This window comes from Schistocerca piceifrons, chromosome X (assembly GCF_021461385.2).
Source record: "Schistocerca piceifrons isolate TAMUIC-IGC-003096 chromosome X, iqSchPice1.1, whole genome shotgun sequence".
Taxonomy (NCBI): domain Eukaryota; kingdom Metazoa; phylum Arthropoda; class Insecta; order Orthoptera; family Acrididae; genus Schistocerca; species Schistocerca piceifrons.
Window position 1 is genome coordinate 15662516 of NC_060149.1, and position 10184 is coordinate 15672699.

Below are 10184 nucleotides of genomic sequence, written 5' to 3' on the forward strand. Positions count from 1 at the left end.
AGACACCTTCTGGCAGCACGTGTCTTTACTGTTGATGATGGAGTAGTTACAAACCTCCGCAAACGCATCTAACAAGGTTCTCAATCTTATACTCACGTCACATGACTGTGTACAAAATAAGAACCGAGTCGACCTCGCGGAAATTGTATAGCGCCCCAGAAATAGCTAACGTTCGCTTTCTTGATGTCTCAGCTTGTGTGCATGAAAATTCTTGCCCTAACAGCAACTGGTTATGCAAATAACGCAGAATAACGTCGAATGCAGTCTTCCTCGTGGACCTAACGTGGTACCCACACCATCACATGTTACCCCCCACACACAAATGTTCCCTCCGCTATGTAGAAGCTCCTATATCCCAACACAAAGGATGTGAATGAATTGAGCATTATGATTGGCTCTTATCGAATTTACCCACTGAATTACTGATGCCGCCGGTATCGAAACACCATCCACCTTTTCTTCCTTTCTGCAGATGAGACATTCAGTGGTAAAATTATTTTGCACATATCGCTAAATTGCACTGACAGTTAAACCCACAAAGTTGTCTACAGATCATCAAATACATACGAGACTCACAAGAATATTGGAAGCCAGGAAGGTATTTATCAGTGTAACTACAATTAAATATTACTATTGCTGCTACAGTCTGACACCAATCGATGTACAGGTAATGTCTCCTCTTGACGACTGTGCTTCTGCTGGCCGGGGTGGCCAAGCGGTTCTAGGCGCTACAGTCTAGAACCGCGCAACCGCTATGGTCGCAGGTTCGAGTCCTGCCTCGGGCATTGATGTGTGTGATGTCCTTAGGTTAGTTAGGTTTAAGTAGTTCTAAGTTCTAGGGGACTGATGACCTCAGAAGTTAAATCCCATAGTGCTCAGAGCCATTTTTTTGACTGTGCTTCTAGAACGAATCTCAGTATCCGTAGCACACATAATTTTCCACTTAAAAAATCTCTCGCAGTTATTGATGTGCTGAATCTATATGCCCCTCATGATAGGACACACAGTCATCCTCTCTAATCATACCACATCATCTAGCATACTAACTTTACAAAATATATACACATTTTACACAATGTAAGCCACAGTAACTTTACAATACAATATACACACATTTTACACAAACAGTGTAGTTATCCTTTATATCTGTACAGCACCCAAAAAAAATTTCTTTCTTTCTTCAGACGTGGCATTCAGCGGCAATAAACTATTTTACACTGATCACCATAGTGCACCGACAACTAAACCTCGCGAAGTGCCATACGTACCGTCAAATATGGAAAGACGCTTACTCAATTACACTGCTCTTCCACTGAGGACAGGAGCTTTAATATTAGAGAGTGAAACTGATATCCAACCCAGCAATATATCACCGCATACTATGTCGATGTAGTGAACACAAAAGTCATATCCTCCGCCATACAAAATCATTCCTTTTACATCAGAGCCCCATTCAGCGGACCGAAGTCGCTCTCAGAACTGTTCTACAAATTTGGGATCGTTTCCCCGCGGCACAAACGCGTTACTGTTTTTGCTCCAAACCTGCTTCCTTCCTTGCTCGCTTTTCTACGCATATCTCCAGACTCTGGGATTACAAGAACACACGTATTTTCGCATGGTTTGCCATAATATTACACCATTTTCACGGTACTTCTCGATATCAAGCACTAGGCAGCATCGCTAGCGTAACATAATTCCCAAGATATAGACTGGAAATTATTTCTCCACAAACCCAACCTTTAGTGAGGTGCGGCATGCTGTAAACCACTGAGTAACTAGAAACAAACAGAGGAAACTGCTATTTCCACTCTCGAATACCGATGTCGATGTTGTAACAGATTCAAAATCATCCCTATAATTTACAAGCCAACTAAGGTCTTTCCCATGTCTAGAGAACAGGCAAACGTGTCTTCCACATGCTAGAAGCACACACCACAGTCGATCTTCTCTTAACTAAATAGAGGCGCGAAATGTGCAGAAGCACTCAACCAATCAATTTACATGGGAGGGAATAACGGTCCAGCGCAAACGCACCTCCGTACACAATCTTCTCAAATTTCCACTTGATCACAAAAGCTGCCCAACACATACTAAGTATTAGTTCGTTATTCGGTCTTCTAGACGACGGAAAAGTTAACTCAAATACATTCCTACACTCCAACAGACCTCTGCATTCGGATGGCTGCTGCCATTAACGGGAAACGTGAATCATTCCCACCACAGGCCATGTATGCACGGAATCATTCTAGAAAACTGGTCACAAGTATGTTCTGTCATTATACTTACAATTAAATGTCACGATCGCGGTCTAAATTGAACGGCATTCGACAATGCGCGAAGTATCAGAAATACACCCTGCTGAAGGCTGTGGCTCTGGAAATGGAAATACCTGTACCTTCCTTACTACTGGACATAGTCATCTCCTTTACACATATCGGAACACAAACACATACATTATAAGCCTGATGCTCAACTGCGACCATATCACGCACCCCCCACTACTACTAAGTATAATACTTGACCAATAAATGTTTCCACACGTTGCAAAATAGTGCTGACCAAAAATCAACGATGGGTGGGCATGTCTCTTAGGTTTTTCTTGCGAGTGCTACCACTGTGTCTTAGAGAGACGTAATCGGACAGATGTTAAAAAACCCGATCGCAACAACTACTGTATATTACCGTCACAAGCAGTCTTGGTTCTACAGCTGTACGCAAGTATCGAGATACGACATTACCTCTGAATGAGTTGGTTTTTTCTGGACAAATATCGCGACGGTGATCGTAGGAATGTGTATTATCAGACCAACACATAGCCCATGATGCAACCTTGTCAGAAACTTAACGCATTTTGAAAGTGATTCGGCTAAGGAACGTGGTATGTAAGGGGCATTTGCGACTCCCTCACACCGCCCCAGCTAGATAATTCTATGATATTTGTAGCACCTTCTTTCTCGATACCATATCAGAGGTTCCGAGATATTTTCACGAAATTATAGGCAATGACTGATTGAGAAGGAACACAAACAGCAGTAGTAGATGATGTTCTGATTGAGGTCGTAAGAAAATGTACAGTAGATTCTCAGATCTCTAGTGTTACACTATCCGCTAAAAATGATGTCCATGATTTGGAATCAGGTCTTTCCATTCAAGCACATACCTGCGTTGGTTCCTATTGACAATTCCTTTAATGATTGTAACCACTACTCAACCATATTTCTGGCACTCTCATATCTTGCAACGAGTCACCTTCCTTGAACCTGTCTGCTACAGTCAAATTAAAACCTGGTTTTAGTCAGTCCCTACGCATCTCGCAACTGATCTCATTTCTACAGCTTTGCACATGTGATCGTTCCAATTTTAGTCGGAACTGAGGAGAAGTCGGAGAAAGTCATATCCACCACCTTCTGCAACCTGTGTAGAAACAGAACGACCAGGACCGTGTTTTCACCATTCGGCGGAAATGCGCACAAAGTGGTACATATCCAAACTAGATACAGATACTACAGTCCGAAGCAGATCCGCGACCATTCAAATCAATCAGCCCGACATACTGTCATTGTTATTCTCTACCCCCCAACAGAGAAAAATTACGAACTATAAAAGCCCCACTAACTTCATCCGATATAGAAGTCACCTAGGCACCGATGCTGGCGCAATGACGCATAGCTGCAGTGTGGTCCATCGCGGAGAAAGAGATTTCGCAACACTCCCCAGAAAAGTGCAGTGTGCAGCCCTCCAAGCATTCCCAACGGTATACCCAGTCCCTCACCGAATTTACATCTCAAACTGCTGCTGCTTCGACAGACTGTGTGGCACGATCCTATTAAATATACAGCCACTGCAGAGGCCCTTTAAAATTTGATCACTTATACTCTAGGTGAATGATCGTATCCCACAGACTATACTAAGTCACAAGAGACACTCCCTATGGTCCTGTTTAGTTACTTGAGACACTGTTTTCTAACACGCTTTTGTACAACGCCAAACATTTTGTTTTTCTACCACGACTTCAAGGCCTGTGCCTGGTCCTAAACTGACATTAAGACGTTCTGATCCACGGCATTTTGTAGGAAACTAGATGTTGCATGGTGTAAATAATGCTCTTATGGTGGATAGCATAACACACCACACATTGTCTGATATTAAATAAAAGACAGTTACAACATAAGGAAACCAGAAGAGTTCTACAGCGTTGGTGTAGGTTTCCAAACAACAGTCCAAAGGTGATTCACAAGCTCTACATTTAGACTTGTCTCTCACACTGATGGAATAGCTGATGGCTCTGCGTTCCCTTTCGACTGATTCCTCACATTGCACTTATGTGCGCGATCAGTGTTTCGGTGCTATCCACCCTAGAAGGTGCTGTCCATCCAGCAAAACTTTCCTTAACTCAAACAAGCGGTATCAGTCAATCATTATGTGGTAACCATCAGCATGCCAGTGCACAGATGGGATGGAAAAGACACCATCGATGTACTCTAATAATAAGCATCACAGTTGATAATGCGAACAATTTTAGTAATTTTACAGTAACTTCAACACAGGCCAATGGTGTGACAGCATGTTTCCCCAATTTCAGTATCATAGCCAAACAACCCCTTCTCCACTCTGCGAGTATCATTTCGAGCATGGATAGATGACGGTGCAGTACGTCCATTCCGAGTCCTCACCCATATCGAGTTGGGCCCATGTTGAGGAGCTTAGCACTCCTTATCGATGTATAGTAACAGATTTCAAAGTGACATAATATAATAGCAGACAGTTAAGAAGAACAAGAAATGAGTGATTTTTATGCGCGATAGAGCTCCAGATGGATGGAGTTCGACGCATTTTTACGTAAATCAACCAAGCTATCAACTCTTAAGTATTGTTCTAGAGTCCAGGATTGGTACCTGGAAGGTACTGGCATGAGAGAACATAAACACATGCACTCCTAAGGCTACAACATTCTGCACTTAAAACGGTCTATAACGTTAGATCACCTGCGTTTCCGACCTATCAGTCGTATGGAATGTAGCGTTGTTAATATTTCATTGTGAGAAATATATTTCAAGCATATGACATACATCCTTCTTCCCACTTGCTCTACGATAAACGATGTTATCGAACCGTAAATCGGAAAAAAACTACTTCCGTAAAACACTTGCTCTGCGTGATAAGAGCACAATGTAGCTGTTTGGAGATGTATAGTGTCCACGTCCGATCATGGTTCAGAAATTATATGATGCCTGCATCAGGCCTATATAAAATGATCGTTAGTAGCGGGGGATACCTCCTGCAAGGAAACAGATAAACTCATAGCAGCAGCGTCCGACATGTGTAAATTACAAGTCATGTCGTCACTAACTCTGTAAACAGCACATCTGTCGGGCAAATGTGTACACGGGGATGACAGCACCTCACAAACACCTATCGCTAACTTAGTTATGCCACTGCTTTAAACCACATACAGAACACCAGGCTGTATATGACTAGAACGCAGGCTGTCACGCGACTGATGCATCCAGACAGAACACTGGAAAAACTGACCTGCAGCAACTTCTTCTCTAGAATGCGTCAGTCAACCATTAAATCATACCTCGTTACAGCTCCATCTCAATCGATCACCCTGTTCACTCCCTGTTATCCTTTAACGCAGGTGCAAATAGGTTTAGAGGTGAATGGTTCTCTGTCCTCCTGAAAAGCAATAAATACAGTAGTCAAGTTGCGTGTATCACTGGTACCTCAATAGACATACAGTATAATTTATTTATTTTTATTTATTTATTTATTTATTGTTCCGTGGGACCAAATTAAGGAGAAGTCTCCATGGTCATGGAAAGAGTCAATACATGAAATTATAACACGATATTAGAAACAGATAAAATGAAATATAAAAAAAAAACATATTCAGGTGACGAGTCGTAAGTTTAAATGAAGAAAATCAACAATGTAACACTGGAATTTGCTTAATTTTTTAGCTCTTCCAGGAGCTCCTCGACAGAATAGAAGGAGTGAGCCATGAGGAAACTCTTCAGTTTAGACTTAAAAGAGTTTGGGCTACTGCTAAGATTTTTGAGGTCTTGTGGTAGCTTATTGAAAATGGATGCAGCAGAATTCTGCACTCCTTTCTGCACAAGACTCAAGGAAGTGCATTCCACATGCAGATTGGATTTCTGCCTAGTATTAACTGAGTGAAAGCTGCTAAGTCTTGGGAATAGGCTAATATTGCTAACAACAAACGACATTAAAGAAAATATATACTGTGAGGGCAATGTCAGAATTCCCAGATTTTTGAATAGGGGTCGACAAGACATTATCGAACTTACACCACATATAGCTCGAACAGCCTGTTTTTGAGCCAAAAATACCCTTTTTGAATCAGAAGAATTACCCCAAAAAATAATACCATACGACATAAGCGTATGAAAATATGCGAAGTAGACTACTTTTCGTGTTGAAGTGTCACTTATTTCAGATACTGTTCTGATGGTAAATAAAGCAGCATTTAGCTTCTGAATAAGATCCTGGACATGGGCTTTCCACAACAGCTTACTATCTATCCGACCGCCTAGGAACTTGAACTGTTCCGTCTCGCTTATAATATGCCTATTCTGTCTGATCAAAATATCGGTTCTTGTTGAATTGTGAGTTAGAAACTGTAAAAACTGAGTCTTACTGTGATTTAACATCAAATTATTTTCCACAAGCCACGAACTTATTTCATGAACTACATTATTTGTTACTGTTTCAATATTACACACAAGATCCTTCACTATCAAGCTGGTGTCATCTGCAAACAGAAATATTTTTGAATCACCTGTAATACTAGAAGGCATATCATTTATATAAATAAGAAACAGCAGTGGCCCCAGCACTGACCCTTGGGGAATGCCCCACTTAACAGTGCCCCATTGGGACTGAATATCACTACCACTCTCAATATTGAGGAGAATTACCCTCTGCTTTCTGTTCTTAAAGTAAGTGGCGAACCAATTGTAAGTTACTCCCATTACTCCATAATGTTCCAACTTCTGCAGTAATATTTTGTGGTCAACACAGTCAAAAGCCTTCGTTAAATCAAAGAAAACACCTAGCGTTCGCAACCTTTTATTTAATCCGTCCAAAAGCTCACAGAGAAAAGAGAATATAGCATTTTCAGTTGTTAAACCATTTCTAAAACCAAACAACATTTGACAGCAAATTATGTGAATTGAAATGCTCCAGTAACCTTGTATATACAACCTTCTCGATAACTTTAGCAAACACCGATGGCATAGAAATAGGTCTAAAATTGTCAACATTATCAATGTCTCCCTTTTTATAAAGTGGCTTCACTACCGAGTACTTTGATCGGTCAGGAAACTGACCACTCCTAAAGGAAAAGTTACAGATATGGTTGAGAACTGGGCTAACATACATAGAACAATACTTCAGTATTCTGCTAGATATCCTGTCATATCCATGAGAGTTCTTGGTCTTTATTGATTTAATTATTAACTCAATCTCCCTCTTGTCAGTATCATGGAGGAGCATTTTAGGTAACAGTCTCGGAACACTCTTTTCTAAGAGCGCTATATGATTCCCTGTTGGGACTAGGTTTCTATGTTCACCTGCTATATTCGGAAAGTGATTATTAAATAGTGTACATATATGCGACTTATCAGTAACACGGACATTCCCACTACGCACTGATTCTATATCCTCGACCTGTCTCTGCAGACCAGCAACTTCCTTTACGACTGACCATATGGTTTTAATTTTATCCTGAGACTTAGCTATTCTATCTGCATACCACATACTTTTGCCTTCCTAATAACATTTTTAAGCACCTTACAATACTGTTTGTAATGGGCTGCTGCATTTAGATTTTGACTGTTTCTAACGTTTTCGTATAATCGCCACTTTGTTCTACAAGATATTCTTATCCCTCTAGTCAGCCACCCAGGCTGCCTGTTTGTGCTAGTGCCCTGTTTTAAACGTTCTAACGGAAAGCAACTTTCAAATAGCATGAGAAAAGTCTTGAGAAAAGCTTTATATTTATCGTCTACTGTATCAGCGCTATAAACATCTTGCCACTCTTGTTCCTTTATAAGGTTTACAAAGGTCTCTACAGCAACTGGATCAGCTTTCCTGAACAGCTGATGACTATATTTAACACGTGTTGCAGCACAAAAATTTGTGCATCATGATCTGAAAGGCCATTCACCTTTTTGCTAACAGAATGCCCTTCTAGTAATGAGGAATGAACAAAAATGTTGTCTATGGTTGTTCTACTGCTCCCTTGCACTCTCGTTGGAAAGAATATGGTTTGCATAAGATTATATGAATTAAAGAGGTCTACCAGCATCCTCTTCCTTGCACAATCACCTATACAATTAATATTGAAGTCACCACATATAACTAACTTTTTGTATTTCCTATAAAGTGAACCAAGAACCTCCTCTAGCTTTAACAAAAATGTTGTGAAATCGGAGACTGGGGGTCTATAAATAATAACAGTTACAAGTTTAGCTCCGTTAAATTTAACCACATCTGCACAACATTCAAACACCTTTTCAGTGCAGTACTTTGAAACATCAATTGACTCAAATGGGATGCCGGTTTTCACATACATGGCTACTCCTCCACAGCGCAAAGAGCTCCTCGGAAAGCTGCCAGCCAACCTGTATCCTGGTAAAAGAAGCCTCTGAATTATCTCCTTATTTAAGAAGTGTTCAGATATACCAATAATTTCAGAGTCAACATCTATAAGCAGTTCACTAACTTTATCTCTAATACTTTGTATATTTTGATGAAATATACTAATTCCCTCATTACTCGGATACCTAAGCTTTGTCAAAAATGATTCCCTTGTTAGAGAGACTTCCCTTAAGCAGGAATACCTATCAGCTGACTTCAATCTAAAAAAGGTGCAGCTCTAACACCCACTACTGCAGGAATTTTCCCATGAGTGCTCCCACCAACCCCACCTATGCTGTCACCTATAAGCTTTGCCAATCTCCCCTTCCCATACCTGTTGAGGTGCAGGCCATGTCTAGTGAAACCCGTCCTGCTGATAGACTCCACCGACACCACTGAAATGTGACCCATGCTTTCTGTCATCAGCGCACCCCCAAGTCTCATGTTATTACGCCTGACGGCTGTATTAAGATGAGGCAGATCGTGACGCTGAAACAGTTCCACGAATTGCACATTCGTGTTGCCAGTCTGAGTGGCTATCTTTTCTAGGTCATCATCTATGTTATACTCCCCATCACTACCAATACTATTACCAGCCCCACCCACAATCACTACCTGATCCTCTTTAGTAAAATCCCTACATAACCCCCCAATGTTAACAGTCACCTGAGCCAACCCTGCATTAGGCTTCACAATGCTGGTGACCTGGTACTCACTCCCCAGCACTTCCTGCAACTGCTGGCCTACACTTCTGCCATGAGAACTACCTAACAGCAGAACCTTCTTCTTCCTCTTCGACTTTGCAACTGTTCTAGGCACAGTAACTACTGAGGTCTGCTGCATACTTACTACATCTACAGCTACTAGAGATTCCTCTCCACTAGACTCTGACAGTTGGTCATATCTATTGTAAACACCAATAGTAAAACTATCTGAAAATCTTCTTCTCCTAGCAGATCTCTTGCCAACAGCCAGCTCCCATTCCCCAACCCCCTTCTCCCTCCTCATCCTGTCTAGCTCCTCCTGTGCGTTTTTCAACTGCACCTGAAGGGCACAGATCTTACGCTCCTGCTCCTCTATCAACTTACTCTTGCTACATAACCTGCAGTTCCAGGAGAGGATCTCACCAGAATGCCCACTGGCTTCCCCACTGCATTCCCCCCAGTGAAAATACTTCGAACAAGTCTCACACCGCAATCCACTACTCACGAACCTACGGCAAAGCCCACACTTCTCACTCATGGTAAAATTTTACTTTTTCTAAGTTCCGCTACTACAATAAGAAGGTGTTAAAAACCTGACTACAATAATCACAAACTTACTCTACAGGGGAAGTAACTACTATTATTAACAGTATTAATAAACAACAAATGTGAATATAACAAAAGACTAATACAGAAAGAGAATCAAACGTCTAATGACACAGTAACGAAGCTGAAAACAGTTCCCAAAAGGTTCTTATGAAATTATTTCACCAGAAAACACCAAGAACACCGGTTGAAGACTACTAAAGTTCCTAA